Source organism: Motacilla alba, chromosome 4A, assembly GCF_015832195.1.
Source record: "Motacilla alba alba isolate MOTALB_02 chromosome 4A, Motacilla_alba_V1.0_pri, whole genome shotgun sequence".
NCBI lineage: Eukaryota > Metazoa > Chordata > Aves > Passeriformes > Motacillidae > Motacilla > Motacilla alba.
Genome location: NC_052045.1, coordinates 10402965 through 10429933, shown reverse-complemented (window position 1 = coordinate 10429933; position 26969 = coordinate 10402965). Strand labels below are relative to the sequence as shown.

The window sequence follows — 26969 nt, the reverse complement described above, 5'->3', positions numbered from 1 at the left end:
CCAGAAGAATTTATCAAGCAATCGCTTTGTAAATTGGATCAGAGCTTAAATTAAAATATGCATTTTCATTTTCATTAAGACTCTGCTACAGGAATTAAAAATACAATTTCTAGCTAGTAATGCATTTGTTTGAAAGTCCCTTGAATTTAGTAATTAGATGCAGTAGAGATGCTTCTCTTACAAGCTGACATGCAGCAGCCACTTTAGTGATGGAATGTGGTCAATTCCAGTAATGTCTGTGAGCACTGGTCTTTACTGGTCCACATAAGGCCTCAGCTTTCACTCTCCCACAACTATAAATTCAATTTCTACTCGAAGGAATATAATAATATGTAAGATATTTTCTAATTTGAGTTATTTTTGTATTGAACTGGCAGACTATATGCCTGGAGGTTCTAAACTGGCCTCCAATTTCATCTACCTACTACATCTACCTATTACATCATCTATCTATTACTGGATACAAATGTGTGTTTATTTAATGAGATATAGGACAGACCTTTGTTGTGCATGTACCTAAAGGAAGGACTGACTTGAGTATGAAAAATATGAATATTGAACAAATAAAACCACAGATTTTTCCTAATATATTTTGGCCTATATAGTTGAACTGCAAAATTTCAGAGTAAACTCTAAATTTCAATTCCCACCAAAAATTTCATATTCCTGATGCTCTGACTTTAAGAAAGAGCAGAGACTTTAGCTGTAGTGAATCAGACCATGGATGTATCCTGTCTGTCACGTCCTGCTCAAGCATGTCCCTGTGCTCATCAAGGTGAAAGAATAATCCTGCTGCAGGATCCCATCCTGGGCCAGGGCTGTTCCTTCTGCAGGTTAAAAGCCTGAGCTGCTGTTATTTGACACTGCATAGCTGAAAGTGTTATCTGTCCATTTAGCCTTCTAAAAGCACTGCAGATCATGTCACACAACAAACCTGAGTTAGTGTTATGTTACAAAAAAGTAATGTTTCCTTTTCTTCCCTTTCAGTTTACATTTCCATTTACTGTCTTTCTGCTTGGACTGAGCTGGAGATTTACAGGAAAGCTCTGGCCAGATATTCAAGGACTTTAATAATGTTCACTGCTCTGTGACCATTATTGATCTGCACCGAGAATAACAGTTGTATAAATACAGATAATTGAGAAAGCTTAATTTCATTAGTAAAAATTAATGGGCATACTCTGCACTGAAAAGATAATTTTGCATAAAAGTAATTAGGGAAATCAATTTGATTATCCTCAGTCATGTGCAGTTTGCCATATTTCCTGAATCTTTTTTTCTTCTTCCAAGCTGCAAAATTCTAGCTTTTTATTTCTATACTTGTTTCTATTTCTCAGTTATAATCAGTGCTTTATCCTTCTCTTAATCTCCTTGGCATATGATAATTGTTCATTAAAATGTGCATCTCTAAGTTTGTAGATGGTCCTGGGTGTAACTAAAACAATACACTTTGTGGAAAAAATTATTGTTTGATTCTACAATTGTAGTTGCTATGTTGTCCTAATCTAAGTAACTTTTTTTGATGATCTATGAAAAAAAGCATTTATCTTTGTAGTTAGTGTATAGCAACAACCTGTAACAATGACAAATAAAGCTATTAAAATGCCAGTAAGTTTTGAATATACAACGAAAAGTACCTATAGACAGGTTTATTAAAAATTAAATCCTGCCTTTTAAGCAGTTTTAGTCATGAAACTAGTTATTATTAAGATTTAGATTTAGATTATGATACGTATTTCTTCAGAATTTAAATTATTTTACTTCAGTGCAACCATTTAGGAGAAATGTACTTGAACTTTTAATCCTACAGTAGCTAACACAGTATTTGTCTGATTATTACAAACTGACTACGTGACTTGAGCACCAGAAAGAATATATTACAAATGTCAAATTAACATCCAGCTTCTGGAACATTTGCATAGAGTACTATGACTAAATAATTGGCTATGGTTTTCAAATCTGGAATTTAAAAAAAAGCCCAAAAAGAAAACAAAAACCCCAACAACAACAACAACAAAAACCCACCCTCAAACCAATATTTTTAAGCAGAACAGAATGTCAGCTTTTGAGACATATCCTTTAATTAGAACTTGGACAGGAGTACGAATTCCTGGCTTGCCAAGGGACAACTGGAACATTTAGGAGGGAGAGGGTTTATTAAAATCATTTCCTTCCCATAAGGTGAAGATTCAGTGTTTGCATGATCCCAGAACACAATCTGAAAATAATGGCACAAGTTTTCAGGAAAATATTGTTCCAACTCTCTTCAGAAGATCTCGTCGAGCAGTCGTGGCTGGTGGCTGACAGAGTGTCACAGCACTCAGGCAGGGCTGATGGAGGCTCAGAGCTCAGGTTTGGCCAGCCTTGTCCCAGCAGTGGAGCTGCCAGGAGGTAACGCCTGCACACCAGGCACTAAATGTGCAAATTACACCTATGCCTGTGTGTCTGTGTGTGCTGGGCACATTCAGCTGGCCACTGAAGCATGAAGGATTCTGAATGTGCGTGGGTTTGTGTGTATTGTGTGTTTTGCTTTCCAGATATGAAGTTCTAGAAATGTGAAATGCAAAATTATGCTCCATTAGCCCATCTTCTGGCCTCCAGGTCTATATTCTATCAAGTCTTTGGTAACTGGTCTTAACAGCCATCCATTATCTTCCTGTTAAAATCTCTCTTGAGTTTTGATATGGCTTATCTGCTGCACCAACTGTCTCTTCCATTTATTTTTTCCTCCTGAAAATGCTTCAAGTTACCCACATGCCTGAGTAAATAAGTAGAAAGCTTCATGGATTAGATCTTAAAACATTTTGGCTACCCAGAGTTCAAGCTTGTGTTTCTATATCAGGCAATTTTTCCATTAGTTTTATGTGTGCTGAAATGGGGCTGTGACACAGCTGAATTTCAGAGCAAGCTTTTAAGAGGAGGTATGTACACATTTCATAAAATTGTCTCAAACACTTTCTATGGCTTTTGCAGTAATTGAATCAACCCAGAAAATCAACATTGGAATGTTGCCTTTCATCAACTGTAAGAGAAAAAAAGGAAAATTTTTTAGAAAGTCATAGTGTGGGGAAAAAACATATTTTGGGATAATTTGGGGGATACTGAGCCAATGAAATTATTTCAGCTAAATTTTGGAGCTTTTTCTGAGGCATAACTTATACTCAAGAAAAGTGAATACTATTTGGTGATATACTGCCTTGATGGCTAAGCCAGGATTCAAATGCACCCAAATTTTTTTCTTAACAGTTCAACCTGTCTGTACTTTTAATTAGTTTTATGATGAAAAATAGAAACTAAAACTGTTGCTCCAGCAGAAAATCCACTTTTATGCTTGAATGGTCAGCTATAATGATTATGCAAACTAAAATTACTCACATTTCCTTATTATTGCTCTAACTACAGAGAACACACTACTTTGATGCAACCTCAGGTTCTCGCATTTTCTATTTATTTACTTAAAGAAAGCAAAACATTTTTAAGTCTAGAAATGAGGGGGTTTTTCCACTTATATATTTGCAAATATTTCAACAGTCTCAGTGACTTCTTGGAAATCTAGATTTGTTTTTTCCTCAGCTTCACATGTTTTGTAGCTACTGATTAGATGGGGAAAATCCTGAAAGTACTATGACTTTTCCATGTATTGTTTTTTAAAAAATCTTATCTTTTTCATGATCTTAGGGCTGAGGTGACACATGCCAGAGCCTACTTAACTGCATGAAAGATAACAATTCTTTAGAATCTGGTGGGTCAGAAATATGCTCCTGAAACAAAACAAAAAACACAACCACAACAAAAACAATCCAACAATCCCCAGAACACAAGAGCTCGAGCATGTCTGTGGGAGAGCTCTGGTTGATACAGCTACATCCTGCAGTGATGCCCTGAAAAAACCTTAAAGTAAAAATACTTAGAAAATAAGGCTGAGCCTGAGGGGAGAAAAACACTAGGATGTGGCTGAAGGTGTCAGGAAGATTAACAGTTTGGTTGGAAACTTGGATTGATCTTAGCTTCTGCCATACACATTCCTGAGTTATAATCTGAATATGGTGAGTAAATTCTTTATCATTGTGGTATTTACCCTTTTGAAGTTGACTGAGCACTTGCACCCTCTCGTGACACCCTGCACTGGATGCTAGATTTGGTTTTTTCCATAGAAGTCTGAAACTTCTTAAGGAACATCACATATTCTGTTTAATTTAATTTTCTTCTAATATTAGAAGATATGTTCACTCCTTCCTCACAGCACTGGCCTCTTCTCAGAGTCCCCTGTCCAATTTTGCCTAAAGTGTGATCTTTATCATGGAACACTTGGTCAGCATCTTAAAACAAAGTTCTGAAATGGTATCTGAGACAAACATCCCAGATTTAAACCATGCACTTTCTGCCTCTAAAAATTGGTGTAAAATTGTAATGGGAAAATAAAACCTTCTACTTTCAAAAGAACTCTAGGCAGTAGCTAAGGAATTGATGATCCTAATTCAGGGAATGAGGCCACAGATATTACCACTGTATGTCTGAAATGGTCTGTCACAAAGATAACACGGCAGCTACTTTTATGACAAATGTTTTTTATTTCAAAAGTTACAGTTCTATTAAACTGATAAATAAAAGCACTTGGATTTGATTTTTCTGCCTCTCCTCCACCCAGAGAGTTAAATCTTCACTTTTTAGCCAAAGTATGGGTAGTCTATTAATGTACATCCATAATTAAGTAAATCTGGTACTGTGAATACTTCATTCTTTGGGGTTTCTTCAGCTGCCAGCAGAGACAGTGAAGGCAGGGAGACTTCCTGACACTCTACATGGAGGTGCTGAGTCTACTTTGTATTTTTAGTTTATTTTTTCCATGTAGGATTTGCCAGTCACTACACAGTTCTCTGTCAGTAGTGAAAGCTCTTCAGACTATCTCAACATTCTTAAATTGATTACTTGAGAAAAAGCTTTCACCAGAATTTCTACTCTTGATTTTTTAAACTGTGATATGTGTTTAAAGCTGGTTGAGAAGCTATACTCAAAAACCCTTCTAAGCAAAGAAAAATCCTTAAACACTGGTTGTTTCATGATTTCTTGGTGTTCTTGTACTTCTTAAAAGTACTACAGAAATGTCAGAAAGTCACAGGGAAAGTACTCTGTTTATGAACGTCCTACCTATCTCTACCTTGTTTCCAAACAAGATATGGTTTGTGATTTATATGTTATCTGGCATCCAAAATGTCATATAATCCAAATACCATTAAATGCAGAAAGGCTCCTTGGCCATTCTCTAGATGAGTGTGTCTGTCTATTTAGTTTGTTAGAATTTCCCATTCTAACACAATCCATATGATAGCATTTGTGGAAATAAAAATGGCAATACATGACACAGATCTATTTATCCTATGCCTGCTTTCACACCAACCACTTCAGAACAATTCCTGTCAAATTTCTTTATTCCCAAAATAATAGACAAAAAACACAGCTATGTACACATTATAAATATATATATCAAGTCTTTTTTCTTTTTTTTTTGCTGCATCCCTTCAAAAGTTGATACAACACATTGGAGCTGTATTATCTATACAGCTTGTGATAACAGAGACCAAAATTGTTTAACTTCTTCTTTATTTTGAGCGACGTAGCATGAGTTTGGCAGTGTGAGTTGTTCCTATCCAGTATTCCTTAGAAGATTCTTGCTATTCCCTTCAATTAAACTCTTGAAGTCTCGAATGCACAAATGCATTCTCTTAATTATTTGTTTTATTGCATGACTACAAAATAGCCCTTCCATAAAAGGAAAACTCTGAATCTGTAGTCTGCAGACTAGCAGACATTTAATAGATAAATGGAATTCAGGTTAAAGGATATCACAGAGCAGAAACTACGTGGTTCAAACTGAAATTCTCTGTGATTGGTACAGATATTCCTGTTATATCTGATTGCCCAATAACAGAGTGCCTTTCACAAGGGTCACTTAAATCCTAGACTTTATAAAATTTGACATCTCTGTATTGATGTGTTGTAGGTTAACCAAAGGTCTGATCTGAAGTACTCTGAAGTAAATAGAAACCTTAGTGCTGATTCTAGTAAGCTATTTTCTAGACTTCAAAAAATTTCAGTTTTTGGAGAATTTATTCATCTGGATAAACCTAGACTTGAGAGTTAAAAACAGAGAACAATGAAGGTCTTTGATATTGGATTGTCAATAGTGTGGTAAGGTTTAACGTTCAGCAAAGAACTCTGCTGAGCTGGAGACTTAGAGTCATAGAATCACTTAGTTTGAAAAAAACCTCTAAAATCATCAAGTCCAGCCAGTAACCAGCACAACCAAGTCCACCACTAAACCATGGCCCCAGGTGCTAAATTCCACACATCTTTTAAATCCCTCCAGGAATGGTGACTCCATAACTGCCTGGGTAGCCTGTGCCTGTGCTTCCAGTACATTGTCAATCCTTTCAGTAAAGAAATCTTTCCTGGTGTCCAAACTAAATCTTCCCTGGCACAACTTGAGGCCATTTCATCCTGTTATTTGTCATCTGAGGGAACAGACCAGTGGCCACCAGGCTCCAGCCTCCTTTGAGTGGTGTCAGCCCCCTACCCAATGGAGAATATTCCTATCCAAGCCATTCTCCAACAGAATGGTGTGGGAAACAACAAAAAATATCTTCAGTAAATTCCAGGTAGACAACATGCACAGACTTCTCCTCATCTGCTAAGCAAATGAAATTTTTTATCATAGAAATGAATACAGCAGCTCTGTGAAGTGAGGAGGCAGCAATGTGGTGATTTTGAGGTGTGGTGCATCACTGCAGTATCGTGTTAGTTGTGAAGGCATTTGTATGCTTATTGGAGTTTCAGGTTTGTGCTAACTCTCTCTTCTGAATGCTATCTCAAAGGTGTTTATCTTAGCAGGACTGGACAGATGAAACAGTCTAAATTCCTTCCTGAAAGGACTGTTACATTGCATAGTGATTTCTGGGCAGCCTGAACTGGTGCAACTCAGTCAACCTAAAATATCAGCATGATTGCATTGAGCTGGGCATTAGGAAACCCAAATAGCTTTTTCAGCTTTGGAGTTTGCATTAAATCTGGAGAGCCATCACGTATTGGTTCATTCCTGCTTGTACTGAGTGAAAAGCATATCTCCTGAGCCACCTTTTATCTCTCTCCTTTTCTCTGCCCACTCACCTCTGCCTTGCTTCCTTCTGTTCTTACTCTCTCTCCTTTTGTCCAACAGCTGCATTTAGACCATTCCTGAACCAAGCTAAGCTCCTAGTCTATGCCATTGTGAAGACATCAACCATGCATTCCTGATGAGGATGGGAAAAGCAACAAATAGAAGATATTTGGCTGGATAATAATTTTCAGTTAGATTTGGTATAAATTTATATTGTTTTTGACTTATGCCAAAATAGCAAAGTTGATATGAAAAAGCCCTAATCCCTATTGTTTGTCAAATTACTAAAAAAGCTTTTACACATTAGATATAGGGGAACAAGGGAGTAATTGTAGAGTAGGAACTGGATTTCATTTACATTGGTAAAGTCTCTGAGATATCAGAGTAAAAAATGCATACCATCCTTTATTAGGAGTATAGTGGCACTTTTCTATTTCAAGATAATTTATGCTTGCTTAGCATCCAGGTTGATCTCTACACCTCCTGATAAACAATTTTTTGAGATTTACTACTTCACATATATTCGGTAACCTAAGCAAATATGGTTTGCAAAGAAATATGATGGTACCAGAGTTCATCACCTTTGCACATTTACAAGTCTCATTGTCTTAGATGAATTAATCAGAGTAGTAAGAATCAGACAAGGAAGTTTATTGGATAGGGTAGAGCTGAAAAGTCAGGAAACTTGCAAGTCTAGTGAAAATGGTTTAATAAAATCAACCGGCTTCCAGTGCATTCTTTTTGAATTATATGTCTCCTACGGCACAGGGAAGTTTAAAATCCTTGCCAAACCTTAGGATCATTCATGCTTTGACTGAAACTTGAACCTGGAGCACAGCAGTTGACAAAACTCAAGTGCAAAGAAGGAAGAACTTGAGTGAAATCAGAGGCATGAAAGTTGTAGCAAAACAAGAGTATGAACACTTGCTGGCAGGTAAGAAGTGCAGCTGTGAAGTTTTGAACAGCCTCCTGTTCAAGTGCTGTGGGAACTATAGCAGTAACAAGACTTTCAAATATTGACCTGTCTGTCTGTGTCTTTCAAGCATTTGTTTTTCAGTAGTTAGGGTTTCATTGCAAGCAATGCATTTTCAATACTATCTCAATAGAAAAAAAAAAAGTTGTACTGTAGTAGTACTAAATTATTCTGTTTATTGGGAAAAAATATTATGCACCACATATTTTATTTTTATTGGAAATAAATCTTAAATGCATTGAGTTTTCTATCCATCAGAAAGTTCTTTTTGAGCTAAGTGACTTAGTGATCCCAGTTTTCCTGTAATGACTCTAATAGTGGCAGGAAGTTCTGAATTCTCACCTCATTTCAGGATCTCATATGAAAAAGGTCTTGTGGCTTGCCTCAAAACTCTTTGAAGTTGCTTTGAGTGCCGTTACTTATTTTTGCATGCTGTTTTGTGCTTTGTAGAAAAAAATGTAATTATAGACAGACTTGTGTCTGATAGAAATGAGGAGCCAAACTTCTGAATTAATTTAAAATGTTGATGACTGATGTTAATATATGGCACTTGAACATAGTGATGTTCATCCAGTGAAACTGCCTGGATGAAAATTAATTGTATTGGTTGAAGAAGCCTTTCAGGCTTCTGGTCCATAAATATAATCTTACTTTTTTTAGGAAGAGCTGCACTGCCCAGTATGACAAAAACCTTACAGCAGTTCTCAGTCAGCTCCCCAGAAATGGCCCTTGTGAGCTTTTCCTGCCCTCCTGTGCAGCAGGAGTCCAGGAACACAGGGGTGTGGATACCCAGCCCTCCTGGGCTGCACTAGATTTAGAGTGAAACTGGTTGGTAAATATGTGCCATATCATCAAGAAATCCAATAAAAAAATGATTAACACTGGCACAGTTTGCCCAGAGAGGTGGTGGATGCCCCATCCCTGGAAATATTCAAGGAGAGTGTGCACAGGGCTCTGTAAATAATTTACTTTCATGTTAGAACACCCTCAACAAAGCTCCCATGCTTTCCATTTGTTGCTTTGGTGTTTGGGGATTTTTGTGGGATACAGGGGTATTGCCAATCATCAAGAACTATCAGTATAAATATTTATTCTATTTAAAAGAGCTTCAGAGAAAGTGAAGGGATAATTGGGATGTTCTGCTCATGTTTGGTATTAGATTTGCAGTGAGATAAATGATATTTTATATATCTGCCTTCTTGTTTTCTTCACTCTTATATGCTAATGATTATTGCTATGCAGTATTACTTTGACTTGGAACAGGGAATTTCTTAACAGATAAGGAATTGTTTCACTTAGGTTATCTGTAACAGAAGTGTAAGCAGTGGGAATTTTTGTCTCTGATCTATGAGACTTTTGTTGCATCTAAGATGCTCATTGAAGGGTTTGATATCATATTCTGCAGCAAAATAAAACTTTTCTTGTTAATACTACTGCTCTTACTTAACTTTCTACAACTGTGTTGTATTCAGAAACAATCAATCATACATATACATATAGAACCATGGTTATACAGTTAATCATAACTTTTTCATTTAGCAACTTAACTCACTGAAGGTGCTTTCATAAATTTCTTGTACTGAGCCTAGGCAAGGATCTGGCCTGGGAGTATGTGTGGGAAGAAGGTAAAATCTGAATCTGGTATTCATCATCTCTTAGCTAAAATGTTTCTCAGTTTGAAAGTTATCTTAAACTGCTCTGCAAACTGAAAAAGGTGGTTGTTTATTTTGCTGAAGTAATTTGAGACTAATAGTGAGTGATTACCAACATAACATTACTGATGTTGATTAGGCACTGTACTTATATTTTTTTCAATTTTCAGGGAAACATTAGTTACATTTGCATCTCGTTGCTAAATGAGATAGGAAAGAAGTTCTGTGAATTTATTTTCATGACATCATGGCAGAGTTAAGATTCTTTAAATAGCAAGGCAACCTATTAGACATAAATTATTTTGAAAATAATTATATCCATTTTAATGAGGGGAAAATACTGTCATTGCACCACTCTTCTGCTACATGGTGTGTTTATAATCAGCTTTTTAATTTCTGCCTTCCACACCAAAGAGTCCTGAGTGCTCACAGAGCACAAGCTGTGGGAGGAGCTCCCACCTTGAATGGTACTGAGAGGAGGCCACACTGCTCTGCCAGTATGGACTAACTGGAGCAGGGTTATTCAAGGGATAAATGTGAAATTTGGGGTTAAGTAGACTTAGAACTCCATTGTAGCACATTTTTTGGTCAGAGTATGAGGTCTGGTAACACTCTACCTTAAAGAGACATATTAAAAAGATGTTAGGAAAAGTATTAAAGCTCTGATTTTAATAAGAGGGATTGTAATTCCATCATAAATGATGGAAGGTATGGTTGACACTGTTCTCCTGGTGTTTGAGTAACGTAATGCACTTAGTGAATAAAATGAATTCATTATAAAGAAAATATTGCTCACACACTATAATTCAGACTGGAAAGCTCTATTTACTGAATTGGACAAGCTTTTCATAAAACAGATGCATAATTTATGTCACTTTTTGCTGCTAGCTGTTTATATGCCTTCTGGTATTCCATAGTCCTTCTCAGATAACTATTTACAGTTTTATACAGAAAGAGATTAAATGCCTCATTGAAGGTCACACAGGAAGACAAACAAAACCAGGAATTAAACAGAGATCTGTAATAATTATCTAGTTTTATATTTACTTAACATAATTTTCTGGCACTTCAGTTATGGCTCTTTGGTTGGGCAATAGCCAAAGTCAAGCCACCTTTCCTAGCTTGACAAGAGACCTGTGTTTTACAGTTAATGTTTCCTCCATGATGACAAACTGCAATCAGAACCAAAAATTGTCTTAAACTGGACTGCATCATAAACTCATGTGATTTTCACAATATCTTAGCTCTTTACAAGATCTGATAGAATGTTATTTGATTTAGTTTCAAAATCAAAAGTTATATTTTGTCAGGCATTTTTTGCCAGTGAATTTTTCAACAGACTTTCACTTTAAATAACTTCAGATACTTTCTATACTATGGAGAAATACATCCTCTGAGGAGGTTTATTTGCCGTTTTCCTTGCCAATTCAATGACAGAAATGTGAACTGAGAACGTAGAGGGATGAGGATAAGAAGTAAAATTCAAACGACTGTTGCTTTTTCTTGCATTGTAATTATTTTATGCTTGAGTAGATAAACAAGTAAACACAGTTCCCTCTTTGGTTTTTGTAATTTCTGAGATTTAGCAGTGGTAACACAGACACTCTGGGTATTCTTTGTACATTTGGGAAGACCTGAGCATGTATTTTAGGTTGTAGTATCCTACTGGAAAAGAATTTATCTCTGCTGAATCCTCTTTAAAAGCAAACCCAAAACCTCGCAATATTTTTCTCAGCTTTTCTGTTCATCTTAGGTACATGAAGTTGTTAAAAAAGAATGGGTTGGTTTTTTTTTTTTGGTATTTTCACATCTTGTCTCATTTCAAAGAAACAACTAGTAAGTTCCAGGGCACGGATTATTCCCCTGGAAGTCAGCTGTGTTTCCAGCATACCCTTCACAGCTGTTTGACCTTGCTGCTTTCCTGCCCATAAAAGCCGTATTTGCTATAGAGCTGCTGGCTCTATGAGAAACAATCCATCAGTTTTACAGATGCTACAAACACTTCAATTCTCCACAAAGTTAACAGTGTCACAGGAACTCTCACATTACCTGTTCTATTTTCAAATAATTGACTCAGGAACAAGCATTATTTGGCCCAGCTTATGGCCACGTCAGGCCATGTAAGTCATGGGCCAGAGCTTGGGGCAGAGGAGAGCTCCATGGATGTCACAGCAAGCTGGGACCCTGGGCCCTCTCTCATTTCCCAGCTCAGAGCAAGAGGAAAACTTTTAGGTCAGTCACAGAGGAAATATGTCAAGATTTGTGGTGAGGTCCTTAAGCCTAGACTGGCCAATTTAAAAATAGAGGATTAATTTCTTGGAGCACGGATGCTACAGACTGTTTCCATGTCTTGAGCGCCCACCCAGAGGGCAGAGTCTTGTTTGTTCTACCTCAGGGAAGATGTGATTTTTCTGTTTGTTTCTTTGTTTTTTGTGAGGGCTTTGGGTTTTTAGTTTGGTTTTTTGTTGTTGTTGTTGTTGTTTGGTTCTTTTTGTGGGGTTTTTTGCTGCTCTTTTTGGTTTTTTTTTTAAATTAGTGTTATTTATTAGCACAGTAAAAAATGTTTCAGAGCTGCAGGCGAAATATCCACACCAAGTCTTACATCTTTGAGTGTTTTCTCAGAAAGCCCCTGCAAGCTGCAAAATAATGTTAATTAAAAGGTGGTCATGTGCTCTAGACAGGGTCCATCTAATGAGGAACTGCTCTAAAATTTGATCTGCTGACTGTGAGCTCCATTCTTGCTAAGCACAGATGATCTGAGCCCAGACTCAAGGGGTCAGCAACATGGGTGCAGGGTACTAGGGCCCATGTTGAGTAAGGGAGATTTTTTTTTTAAGCAGCATTTGAGCTTAATGCTTGAGGCATTGCTCCATTGATGTTAGAATGCCTGCCTCTGCTAGGAAATCTTTGGTGAAGTTCATATATTAATTTCAGTGTCATTTATATCTGAGTCCCTCAGTGGAAAGGCATAAACAATTTTTGAATCTATTCTAAATTGAAGTATTTATGATGAAATATTGGGATTTTAATGATGTCACACTTCATAAATCTAAGGGATGCTGGTATCGTCAAACAAATGGTAAAAAGGGAGAAAAATATCTGTCATCTTTGTCATCATCACCATCACTTACTCTGAGCACTTTGACATAAAAAGACTGATCATTTTCTGAGTGCTCATTTTATCAATTAAATAATGGCAGAAGTGTCATGTAGCTTATTATTCAATACATATAGATACAGTCTTACTCAATGTTTTGCAGTAAAACAGTAAATAATTTATCAAGTGACTTGTTTGTGAATGTTCTGTAATCAATTTAGATTTTTCTAAGAATTCCTTATTTCCAGCTGTATTCTAATCCCTTCTGTGAATTTCTTTGCCAATTACTCAAGCTATAACCTTTTCTGAGAACTGCCAACTAAGGCTGATAGTTTTAATGTCTATTGTGAGAAAGTGATCTTGCATATATTAAGCTTATATTCTTAGAAATGCACGACAAAGTCTTGGATTAGGACGTGAATTTTGTGTTTAAATTGAGGGGTTTCCTCCCAACAAATGTTATTCATTGATGCATTGAGAGCAATTCACACTGGCTGGATGATGGGTAGAAATTTAACAAGAAAGGAGTGGTGGCCACAGCAGATGTTTAGCTGTGCAGAAATATTCTGTCCAGGTCAGCAAATAACATGCTTGTCCTAATGCTGCCACTAATAGTGTATAAGTCACATGTTTTAGTGGCAAGAGCTTTGCAATGTATTTTTAGATGCAATATTTTCTTGAAGGGGTTTTTGAATCTGCTGCTCAGAAGGGATGGCAACACTGGTTGGATTGTGTATAAGAGCAGTGGTACCAATCTTTTTGTATTCAGTTTTCACAAAATTAGTATATAGGGTATATGTAAATCTATTTATATACTTCTCATGAGCAGAAACAAAAGCTCATTTATGCTGCAACTTTTTAAAAGTATAGCAAAATATAGCTACTAGAAGTAATTTTTAATGCAGAATTTTAATCCAGTTTTGTGGTGAAAACTTCTACCTTTAGCAATTTTGCCATTCACTCATATGTTTGAAAGTGAAAGTAGAAACACATGCTAGACTGGTTTGATCTGTTGTGCCATATCTTTCAGTACCATAAATTAAATCTAGATATCTCAGTTAAAAAAAAAAAAACAAAAAAACAACCTGACTTTCAGACAATATTTTAGCCTAAATCTCTTTTTCTTTTGTCATGTATTTGCCATTTCACTGGTTTAACTGTATTGAGGTTATTGGCATAAAAATGCAGAGTGTTGTTCTTGTTAACCACTGCTAAAATTACCTTAAAGGCAAGATCAATGAACTCCATATTTTGCCCTGGTCTAGAAAATGAACATAAATCAAGACATGGGGCTTTTCTTCCTCACATCCATGTTATATATAGAGTAAGCATTTTCCAAATCACTTAGAAATGTTCCTGATTGACGATAGTGGTAAATCGTCACATAATTATGTTGCTTAAAGTTTAGGATAAATTTGAAGAATTCTATGCATATCAGTTTAATTACTTTTCAGAGATTAGAATACTGGATTTTAATTATGTCTTTCCAAAGACAAACAGAAAAATAATAAAATTATTTCTCTGTCATCCATCAAGTTATTAAGGTGACAAGAAATGGGCACTACATTTGAGTCTGTTCTGGGATGTGGAGTATGCAAGTAAATTGTGTAACACTTTGTGGGATTTAGGGATTCTCAGTTTGTGTTTGCATGGGCTAGAAACCACTGGAGATACAGTTCAAATGCCATTTCAGTGCAAAGCCAGCTCTGATCCCAGAACTGATTGTCAGTCTAGCAATAATACCCCCCAGCTTTCCTAGTCTCATAAACATCCTGTGGAAAAACCAGCCTGCAAACCTTTCCAGGTTTCCAAAGAAAGGTGCACTGTATGTTCCATTCCTTTGATCTAAGGTTTGCTTCCAGTTTTGTACTTGCATTTTAAAAAAGTCACACATACCCCTTTTAAAAGCTCTCCCTGAAAGCGTGGCACACAGGATTACTCTGAGACACCCTTGGTTTTCCACTGTATTACCCTTTGTAGATTCTGAAAGGGACTAAAAGTACTTTAGATTGCAAACATTTCTACCATTACTGTAGCTGATGCATTAAAGGGAAACAGATTTTTTCACATCCAGACTTAATGCAGTTTTTTCTTCAAGTGTCCCCCATATGACCCCACATAAGAGTTCTCTCCTTCCATCATGGGACCTAAAAGCAGTGCTGAGTCTTCTGATGGACATTCTTCCTTTCAGCCATGGCTTCCATTCCTCTTAGGCTTTTGACCTGAGCTCTGCTTTCTAGCTTGCTCTGTGTTTGGCTTGATGAGTTAGAGCTTCATTCTCTCCTGCTCCTATCTTAAATATATTTTTCCTAACAACGCAACAGCAGGAATAGTTCTAGGATTTTTGCCAAAAGTAACTTCCAGCTCTCAAATAGATCAGGAAATATTTCCACCTTTCTTAAAACTGAAGTTTCCAGATTCGTCAGAACAATCCTGAATGTCCACAAGGCACTTGAAACTTTAAAATGTACCTTTACAGAGCTGGAAGTGCTTGCAAATCTCACTTCTCGTTTGCTCTGAATAAATGTGGTAGCTTTAGAAGAGACCACACAAAACAGATTTTGTTCATCTAATCTCCTTAAAGAACAAGAGGAAAGATCCAGATAATACTTCCTAATTGTACATGTTATAAGTGAGCAGCCACTGTGAAAACTGACTTTTAGCTGAATAAAAATTTGGCTTTCCTGTTTTAAACATGAACATGAGAGACAATCTCTACTCAGGTTTCCAGTACTCAGTATCTTTTAATTTCAAACCAAAATACTAAATAATAACCACGATTTTACATCACTGTGTTGCCCCTTTCCAACTGTTCTGTAAACTCCATGTTGTCTTTTTAAACTCCATGTTACTGTACTATGGTCAATGCAGCCTGAAAATTCTTCAATGCAGCAGGCATTGAGAATTGCTTCCCTTAGAGCAGCACTTGGTTGTGTCCACTCCCTGCCTAATCACTGTGTCTCTCATTTAGCAGCAAAAATAGAGCACGAATTAGCAGGAAAACTTAGCCACTGTCCCTTTTCAAGCAATTCTTGCATTAAAAACCAAACACCTTTCCCAGATAAACGTCAATGCTTGGGTAAATGTTGTAAGAAAGGAAGATTGGACAGGCTGAGCAGTGCAAACAGATAATGTCCTACTCTTGGACTGCCATGCCACCATGTCTAAAACATGTGGAAGTCTGTAAATGACACAAGTTTTTCAGTGTCTTAGTGAAATCTCATGAGGCTAGAAATTTGAAGCACTTGAAGAGGAACTTGTGTCATGAATGTTCAGATTTTAGAGAGCAAGTCGGGCATGATTGTTTTAGTCCTGTGCAAAACCTTTGGATGAAAGCATTGCAAAATTGTAATTAACCAATCTGAATTACAGGCCTGGCCTAATCAAGACCTTAATTAGAAGTTTTAACCAACCTATAATAAAAATATGATGATGAAAACTGTGAAATAATGTTGTTAATTTTTTCTTTCCTTTGACCAAATTTTTTATGAATGCCAGCTTTTATCAGTACACTGAAGACAAATTAGTCCTACAACAGGTATAAATGGATACCTGAAATGAGGAAGCCTTTAAAAACTATGGTTTTCCAATACTGCTCCTACTGATTGTTCTGATTCCTAAATTATTTCAACAGATAGGAAGGAGGTAGTTATTTGTGCACTGTAGAAAAGGGATTAGGAGAACTGTGGAGTTTACTTATTTATGGTCACTTCCACAGATTTTACAATTACCAAGCAATGCACTGAAAGCCTCTGTGCATAATTCAAAGGCTCACTGAATTTTCATCTTGAGTTTATTTCTGTTTACCAGAAGCTGTGAATTTAAACTCCTTTTTTAATAATACCCTTTGCAAATTTAATAATAAATAATACGATAGTCTGCCAAAGCATATAGGACATCATATTGCCATGCTAAAGAAATTAGAACATGTATAAAAAAATCTGTGTAATGAAATTTTTTGTCAAATAAAAGAGTGCTTTTTCTACCACCATAATAAAGCCTTTTTATGTTGAGATGACTGTCAGAACAGCTTTACATTTTCTCAAAGTTGCTATGTTTAATCTTTCTAGCTACTTCATAATAACTGAGGGAATGTACTCAGAATGAATATATAATTCATTTTTCTGACCATGCTAATTATTTGGCAAGTTTGAAATCTCAACTTTCTTTTAAATTAGAATTTCATTTATTTCAGTTTTTGGTACTCTCACTGGTGTAAGGACAATCTCACTTAGCTGTAAATCATGTTGCAAAATCAAATAATCCTTTCATTCTTGGTCTTATAAATTAGAGTGTCATGTTGATGTCCTGTCCTGGCCTTTGAGGTAATATTTATTTCAACAACTGAAATTAAAGCTTTTGAAACCTAGAATCTAACAATGATAGGGATGCAAACTGAATTGCACAGTACAGTAACTGTTGTGTTCACAAAGAGCCCATGCCAAAAACTAAAGTCTGTAAGTGTCTGTTTCATTCTGGTTGCATTTCTGTTGAACTATAGAAAATAATGTATTCTCCTGCAGTTTCCTGGACCTAGTACATTGTGGCTGTGAATGAATGACCTATTCCTACTAGTTCCACTTTATTGTTTCCGAGATTTACCACTCATGCTGTGAAATATAAATTCCATTTACCTCTTCTAGTAATCTCTTTTGTGTATTCTTAAGTGATTCTATTGAATTAATTGGTGAATGGGACTTATCAGTAGGGGTCTTGTCTTCATAAGAGTAATCCTTTAAAAACACTGTCTTTTGGTGAATTGGGAAGTGTCCAGAGGTTTCCTGCCTGGAGGCCAGGACCTCAGTTTCTTGGTACGTACACAGCTCAGCAGCTGGCATCCTTGCTGTGGTATTGCAAATGAGTGGATAGAAATTTAGCATATATCATTTGTTAATTCTCCATGTCAAGTGTGAAATAATGAAAATGCATTTCACACTTCAATTTTTTTCACCTAAAACATAAGTTAGAGTAGTCCATTGCTTTGAAATGTATCTTATTTACAAAATCTAGCACACAATAATCACCTACATAATAGATGTAGGTTGAGTCCAAACAGCATCAAACCTTGGGCAATGCTTGTAGCATCCCAAGCAAGATCCTGCTCTGCATTGCTTATTTTCATGCTTACCTCCAGATCTGCAGTTTGGGGAAAAAAGTAGAGACACTTTCTGGCAAACCTTTGGAGAAAGAAAAGTAAATAACAAAGTTAAAAACGCCTTCCCAAAAATACAGTGCTTCAGGCAATCTCAGCTTTAAGCATAAGGTTTGATACGTGAAAAGAATTGTGTAAAACACGAGGGAACGTGTGGTCACCAAGGTCCAAGGAGTACAGATGTTTAATGCCATAGGGATTGAAATCCTCAGCTCAAATTGTATTTGGAAGCAATGTGGAAAGCATTGAAAAATCTCAGGTTGTATTTTCCACTGCTCTGCCTTTCTATAAGCTGCTGAAATGCAGTAAAAACAGAAAAAACAAGGTAAAGGTAGTGAATGAGATAAAGAAAACAATTTAATATCTATGTTACCTAGTGCAGTACTGTCCATTGCAAAATATGAAATAAATTTACACCCATCAAAAGAATATCCCCATGCTGAAAGTCCTTTTACTGAAGCATGTATAATCCTACTCTTTGAAAATTTGGACCTGATTCGTTGTGTTTCTATTTACAGCACTTTCCCATGATTTTGATCACTTCTAACTTAAAAGTCCAATACCTGGTATAGGTTTCTCTTGATTTAAACTACCTCAAAAAAGATTTTTAATGGAGCCTTTCTTTTATTCTACCACAGCTCCTGTGCTATCTGTTCCACTGTGACTCATCTGCCTGCTGTGTTTTCTACCAAAATCTCTTCCTTTAATTTCTCCACGGGAAATCATTCAGGGTTCCAGCATTTTGAGCAAGGATGAGCAAGCAGTATTGTTGAGCTGGAGTGGCTTTGTGGCTGCCATCAAGCTGGTTTCTGACCTTTGAAACATTGGCTCTGGTAACAGATTTGGGAGATCTACACAGCTCCCTTAAGAATCTGCTATTTTCATAAAATTAATAAGGTTCTGTCCATTAACCACTATTTCAAGTGCATGTGGATATATTGGTCGGGATTAGGCAGAAAACAGCTATTCCCTTGAATGTTCAGGTTTTGAGTGCCTGGCTGCTAGCAGAATTTTTTCACGAGTTTTAAAATAAAACTGTCTTTGTTCAGTTTGGAATTTTTATGTTTTGGCATGGAAGACAGGAAATAGAGAGAAGGGAGCATTGTTGTTATGTTGTGTAAGCCAAAAGAATTTTTTATTCTTCTCTAATCACTTGAGACGTATTCTGCCCTCATATCATGTGGTCTGTTTTCCCTCAGACTGGACAGTTGTCTGTGTGGTTTGTGGATGGAGATAAAGAATGTGAAGTAGCTGCAAATCCCTTCAGGTTACGCTTGGATGGCTTATACAATGTGTGAAGCAAGCACAGGAGGTGTGCTGTGCTCTGCTGTGTAAGAACAATTTGGAAAGCAAAAAAGTCATCCCAATTTAGACACATTTCACTAAAAATCATGCAGAAGAGCCTGTCAGAAAATACAATTTCCTTCAGTACAACTAGTACTATTTAATCTGTAGGTTCCATGTGTTCAGGATGTCCCAGGCAAGATTGCCAGCTGTGTGTTACACCATGACCTTCACCACAGCCTGCCCAGGTCACTGGACATGCAGCAGGACATTGCGTTCCTGGTGGCAATTGAATGATGGCTCTCAGCAGTTTGTTTGCTCTTTCATTTGATGTAGTAGCCATGATTTTCTGAGCGTCATGCAGCCATAAAGGAACTCCTATCAGCATCCTCTTTAAATTAATTTCTATTTTGTGGTTTGTATCAAAGCATAACATCTTTTTATGGTTACTTTTAGTGTGGTGACTATCATTGGAATAACTGTCTAGTATTAATAATTACACTGTGTGGAATGAGGACTCTTCAGCTTTGTCTTTGGGATTGCACTTGCAAATCCTTCAATGGTGCCAGCTGTAGGCTGCCAATGAGAAGTGTGGTATAAATCTCCATTTTTGGCTTCTAATGTGACTTTTTTTTTTGCAGGATCTTCTCAGATGGGGTGGTGAGGTGTTTGTTTCGTAGATTTTGTTTTAAAACACCACTAAGACCAAAACTGTTTTCATGAAACACTTATACTCTGCTCTCAGAAATCCTCTTGAGAGTAAATGAGATGTAAGAAAAGAGCAAGCTCTTAGAGCATGACAACTATGTTGTACTTCTGCTACTCACCAAAAAAATGCTTTCAATAATTGTGAAACTTAGCATTTATGTCACTTGAACCTGGAATGAAATACAGCAATGCTTCCATGTTAATAGAAAAAGAAATATCTTTCTATTCTGTCCCTGTTAGAGACAACTTGTAGCTAGTGTTAATTTAATATGTTGTGGTCTAGGTTTTTGTTATTTAGCTTATAAGTAAAGGCTCTATTAAAAGACAATGGCTATGAAAGAACATCAAAAGAGACCATTAATTTCTGCTACAAAATGCTGTACTCTTAGCGGTCCCACTTAATTTCAAATATTTTGGCATACAAAGAAGTGCAAAATTATCACAGCAAGACTTGAGGCCATAAGCAGAAATTATATCCTTAACTGGAGTGAGAAAAACTGTGTAAGTGCTTTGTGTTTCTTACTGTCAATAACATAAGAGGTAAAAAAGAAAAATAGAGCTATTTTCAGAGGTTTATAATTACAGCTATTGGATAAACAAGTACCCTACCTTTTTCATTAGTTGTTTAGAAGTTTTGAATGAAAGAAATCTTAAAAGATGCTGCTACTTCTACTTGAAAAAATGTGCTAAATGCACTAAAGCCCAAGACAAATCATAGAAAACTGTTTTAGAGAGATGAACAACTTTACATATTAGTTTAAAAGCTGATTACTTATCTGACTTCTTGATTTAGACACAAGATAGGAATTTTTCAGTTATTTTGTTTCTTATTGGAAATAACCACTCTCTCAAAGGTATGCTCTAGTACTGACCAGCTCTTTATAAAAGATGTCTATACTCAGCCTTAGTGCTGCTTACTCTTACCATCTGAAATGCAGAGGGGAAAAAATATTTTAAGATCTATCTTCATTTTTTTATTCCTGGATATAGGATTAAAAAATCCACTGCCCGTAGAGGGAATTCAAACAATTTTGACCTATCCTCAAAATAAGCATGTACATTTTCTGGATACATTAAAGAAAATCTCATATTCAGTTGAATCAGCCCCTTGCATATTAGGTTAAAGTCCCATCTCTTCAAAGCAGGAGAAAACAATTATTTTTTTCTGTCTATCATGCAATACTGCTGTGTTTGGAAAGCTGCACAGTCTGCATTCTGTCCAGGGAAAAGGGAAAGAAAGAATGGACCAAAGAGCTGCTTTGCTGCATATGCATGACAATGTGGAGAGATGTGAGCAGTTTCTGTTCTTCTTTTATGTGCCCTCCTATCACAAATGTATCAGGAAATGTGTTGTAACAGAATAAGCAGCATTGTTTTCTCTCGTTGCATGGAACCTTCAAACTGTAATAATATCTTCCTTGATCTTGAGTTTAGAAGCCTTGAAACCATTTCTGTAGCATTTTGAAATGTAACTAGTTAGATATAGCTTTAGATTTTTACAGTGATTTACAATCACCTTCATTCAAACAGAAGTATCACTTAAAAGAGTTTGCACTTTGCTCATGATTAAGGACTTTAAAATCTGTCTGAATTTCTGTTTTCTTTTCTCTTGGAAATTTTATATTTCTGTCTGTCATCATAATCTCTAAAAGACTGCTTCTCTTATCAGGTCTCATGCAACCCCTCGAGCTTATCTGTGACTCTTGTCTAGAAGTTTGGCTTTGGACTATCATTTCCCATAATGGAACCTTGTACAAATTTCTGTGCCCTATACTGGATGCAAACACCACTGTCATTTTACCATAGCCATATAATGTAAGAAATATTTATTGGTCAGTCAAATATTTCTAATTAATAGCTACTGTATTCCTACTTAATTTTGGCCACTTCTCTACTATTTTTTTAAGTGGAGTTTCATTAATCTTTCAAAAACCCTGTCTGAAATACTTGGACATTTTCCATTTATTCTCTGTTTTCCTCTCTCTTTTCCTGACATTACTGAGGTGATGAATGCCAGCTCCACATCTTAGCAAAGTCCTAGCAGAAAATAAAACCATAAAATGGAAGCATTTCATTCCACTGGAAAACAACACCAGTAAGACAAACAGGTGTGAGCACAAAGCACATTCACCTGCAGATGTGCACTTCAGTGTGTTCCTGATTTAGGTAGCTGGATTGCAGTCAAGTGCTTTTGCTCAGCTGTGCTTTTTCTTGGGTCCCTGTGTTCCTGATATTTTAAATCTGTGTAATCAGATCACACTGGAGGTTATTCTTTTAAAGGGAGTAGTAGCTACCTTAAACATGCTACATATAAACAGCTGTGATTTGCTGTACATTGGTTCTTCCCATGGTTCCTACATTCTGAACAAACATATTAGTTGCAATATAAGTCACAGTGAAATTCAATATTTTCAGACCTCGATGTTGCTGAAGCAAATACAGCAAAAGCAAAATAATGTTGCAATACCTTTTAATCCTGTTATCCTGTAGTAAATGTGGGTTGTTTTCTAGCTGTGTTTTAAGGAGTAGATGTTTATTTGCATAAAGATTTTTTTATTATATTATCATGTTTACATGATAAGATTTAGTTAGAGTTGGAGAAAGGAAAATGACACCTCAGTTTTACAATGTGATTAATATATGTGTAAAAAATTAGATAAAATAAGCCAAGCCAGCTTATGATTTATAACTTATTTATAACAAATTCTTTGTACTTAAATCAGAATCATGAATGTAAAACAGTATAGCTTATTTTCAGAGAAGTGCATAAAGGTGCACCTCATCTAAAGCAAAATATTCCTCTAGTATCCTCAGGAACTAAAATCAACTAGTTTTAGATCTTATTCTCTCACTAGCCAAGTTGTATGCTGTTTTGCTCCTGTCCATATGTTAACTCAGAACTGGAGGTGACAATAATATCCAACATTGCCAGCACAGGGCTTCCATTTCAGCCTGAAACCAAATTTCGGTGACTGCTATTTCCAAATCCCACCCAAAGAACTGCTGTTTTTTCCATGTCTTCAAGACAAACTTTCCTTGGATGTCATCTCCTTTTCTTATGTCACAGTACAATTACAGCAGTTTTTCATTTGTGATTGTATTTTTTGTCTGTGCAGTGCACCTTTCCTCTGCAGCAGGATTCAGTGGCAGGAGTCTGAAAAAGCTCAATTTCCAAGAGCCAAAGGTGTGAGGAAAAGGGACACTGAGAGGCAAGGACAGCAAAGAGCGTGTGCACTGTTTTGAGTAGAAAATCCTGATACTTCTCTCTGCTAAAATTGTGCCCTTTATGAAAACAAATTTGATGTGAGAACACTGTGACATTTACCTAATCTGTCTAAAAATAATTGAAGTCTCCCAGTGCTGCTCTGATTTCTGCCCTTGCAGTTTAATCTGCCTCAGCATTTCACAGTCTTTTGCACCTGGTCAAGTTGTCACTATTATAGGTCTAATACTAATCTTCTTTCTATTTAAGTTTGGAATTTGAATCCTGGATGCAGGTAACTTATTTGTTAAGCCTTCTTTAACATAGGGCATTTCTCCAGCAGTGATTTACTGTCTTATTTCTATATGTTTGTTGATACCAGGGTTTTCAGCTCATTATTTTCCTTATACTGAATTTCTGACATGCCTGTGGTGCCAATGCCCTAATTTAAAACCTGATATTCCTAATCACACATCTCTCTTATTTTGATTTGCTGCATTTCAGTAAAACATACACACAAAGAATGTTAACTTCTTTAAGCTTTCCTTGTATAAAAAAAGAAGCACAATTTATTTTTTGGGGGGGTTGAAGTGTTTTTAGCATAGAGGTTAAACACGAGTGACTTTAGAAGTTGACGGAAGTCTTTGCAGCTGAAGTATTCTGTAATGGTTCTGTTTGCTCTTTGTCTCATCACACTTAAGATTTCCTGAAGGTAGGAGCACAGAGGGTTACATGTGACAGAAGACAATGTGTCCTCACCTGGAGAATGGCTGATTGCAATGTGACTGCTAACATCTAGTATGAGCTTCAGCACTGATAATCCACTTCAACACTGCTTTGACTGATCTTTCCACAACAGAATAGCGAAATCAAGGGAAAATGATATTGAACCATATCAGGAGAGCCAAGGAGAAAGAACACTTCCAGCTCTTTCACAACTGACCTGCTGTTAGCAACAGCTCTGCTGCACGAGCACTTACAGCTCCCAATGGTCAGAAACTGCATGTTCACCCCACACTTCTCTTTTGGTTCATCATAAATAAACAAAAGCCTGACAGAGTAAGATTTGTTAAAGTGGAAATAGTGGCACAAAGTCATATGGCAATAGTCATACCTACAGTGTTTTAAATAGACAAAGGAAAGAAAAAAATACATACCCTAGCAGATTGCTTTCTTTATTTTGTTATGTTATTCTGATCCTACTGTCTGTTCTCATAACTACTGAAAAACATGTGTCCTCTGACAGGAAGAGAAGATATTTTTCTAATTGATTACAATGGTTCGAAAGGAAAAGTTTCTTTTATTATCATTTTGATGTAGCAACAAAATATAGAAGCAAATCTAGGATCCAAATTAATACTAAGCTACCTTGAATATACAATCACTGTAATAACCAGAGGGCAATTAAACATGTACATGAACACACTCCATAATTTTGAAAGGTTTTATCCTAAGTGAAATTAGCTTATGTCTAACATTTAAATTATAATCCAGGTGCTTAGTTTTCATAGTTTGTTTACTGACTTTAAATGCCATAGAGTTTCAGCATTATGGTGAATTTTTGCAATGGAAAGACTCAATTAAGGATATTTTAGATACCAGTTTAAAAAAATGGGGTTTTTTTTTCCTGCAAAGCTCCATTCCTGAGCATTTTTTTAAAATCTGTTGCTCATAGACTATTTTTAAAGTAATTTCTCATATAAGAAGAGCATAATAACCTAGACAAATTTCACCTTTAACTTAGTTGTAAATTTTAGGCACAGTTTCTAGTGAATTAGACTTTCAAACATAAAAAGGCCTTCATTGATGTCAGTAAGACTACATGCAAATACAGAGCTGTCCCTACATAAATTAATCCATGGATTTTTTTTCCTGCTATGCACTATTAGGCAGAAGTCAATTGTTATGCAGTTAAAAGAACTATAGATATTTCCATTTTGTCTGATAATTCTAGCTAATGCTAAAAACTGACTTAAATGATCAATATTGTACCCGACAGTTGTGGAAAATTTTGAATAATAACAGAAAAAGTGATTCTGTGGATGGCAACACATGAGAAATTATCATCACTGTTTCCCCCAACAGTTATCCTTTCTAATATACAGAACTTTGGAAGGGTCTTAAGAATTTCTAACAGGATGTGAGTCTCCATTCAAATAATAAAGGAAATTGATGCAGTGCTCTCAAACACGTATTGCATGGGTTGATTACATTGTCATCTGTGCTTCGTGGCTAAGAATGGTTTTTACATCTGTTCCTTCTATTGACATTACTGTATATTAAATTTCTCTCTTTGTCTCAGCTGTTATTAATGGGAAGTCATGCTTTGGTTGAAATATTCTCAGTGATCTACTGCTGCTCACATATATTAGCACTGCAATAGTCATTTCCTAAATCTCTAGCTTTTGTCTTCCAAATCACATTTCTGAAGATCAGGCTGCTTCAGTGTGATTATTTAAGCAGTTTACATTTCAGAGCATGCTCTGCACAGTACCCACTTTGTATATGAAGATCCATAATTGTATCCTACAAAACAAAAAACTATGAGTTTTACATAACATTATTATTTGAGCTCTTCTTCCCAACTTATTTGATGATTCATATCTTGAAGGACAAGTCTGTGATTAGCTATGTCCTTAGAGCAGGTAAGTGTACTCCTCTGTACATGTGGTTACATGCAGAGAAACAGAAGCTTCATTTCAAGTTCCTCTCTAAAAATATTGAATTATTATTTTAACAGAACACTGCTTCAATTTTAATGAGGTCATCTGCAATATCATATCTCATTACTGTATTCCTGTAAGTGGAATAATCTTCACCATTTTTTATTCTTGCTTTTCTATCATTAGCATTCTTATCTCTTTGGGGACTGTGGTACATATTTAGTAAGACAATAAGGATGCTTTTGTGTCCGTGTTCTTTTCAAACACTTTTCTTTGTCAAGTTGAAAGATCTTTGGTAACACAATAATTAGTGTTTCTGTCATGTTTACTCTATCACCTTAACACCAGCATTGTAGGTACATGCAGTGGAAACATCTTTGGTCGCTCATGCATAAGAATGTGGGACAAAGCATCACTGAATTTTACCTTCCACTTGCATTAGGTGCTGATGAGGCTTCACTGATGTTGTGACCTCTGGTTGTCGTGAGCATTTTCTGTTCAGGGTACCTTGGAGAAAGCTCTGTCTAAAATACAAGTGAGATTTATTTGTACTGTAGAAAGTCCTAGTCTGCAAATAACACCCCAAAATGATTACCAGCAGGATGAAGCTTACAGGTTGCTTTTTTAATTCCTTTAAGATCTTTAAGGAAGAAGTAGATCCTAAAATATTTTAAAATGAAAACTATTAAATAAACAATTTCCCTCTCCAGACCCCCTCCTCCAAAAAACAAAAAAAAAACCTCCAAAGCAAACAAATAAACAAAACAAAACCAAACAAGCTAAAAAATAACTCTAAAGGTACAGTGAAAACATTGTGTGTTTCCTATAGTCTGTCTTAAACAAGACTGTACTATTTGGGGGTTCCCATAGAAAAAAAACAATAACATTTTTTTGCTATGCTTTGACACACAAGAAAGTTTGAGTGACCAAGGTCATGTTTTCATTCATCAAAAACAGAATCTTCTGGCCAAGGAGAGAGAGCAAACTTGCCACCCCAATTCACATGGAGTAGGAAATGCTGGCAGTATTCTGAGATGAGGGCATCCAAATGAACAAAATAGTCTGCAGCTAGGGGCCTCTTTCAA

At 36.2% G+C, this 26969-nt stretch overlaps 1 protein-coding gene and 1 long non-coding RNA gene across 3 annotated transcripts in view; one reads left to right on the top strand and one right to left on the bottom strand.

Moving 5' to 3' along the window:
* Positions 1 to 26969, top strand: part of TENM1 (teneurin transmembrane protein 1) — a 796581-nt gene that overhangs the window by 363159 nt on the left and 406453 nt on the right. The gene's annotated exons all lie outside the window — the stretch shown is intronic.
* Positions 1885 to 26514, bottom strand: LOC119712867. The gene is made up of 3 exons (XR_005259894.1): positions 26311 to 26514; positions 18004 to 18052; positions 1885 to 3022 (listed from the first exon to the last, which is right to left on the bottom strand). It is a non-coding gene; the product is annotated as an uncharacterized LOC119712867 (long non-coding RNA).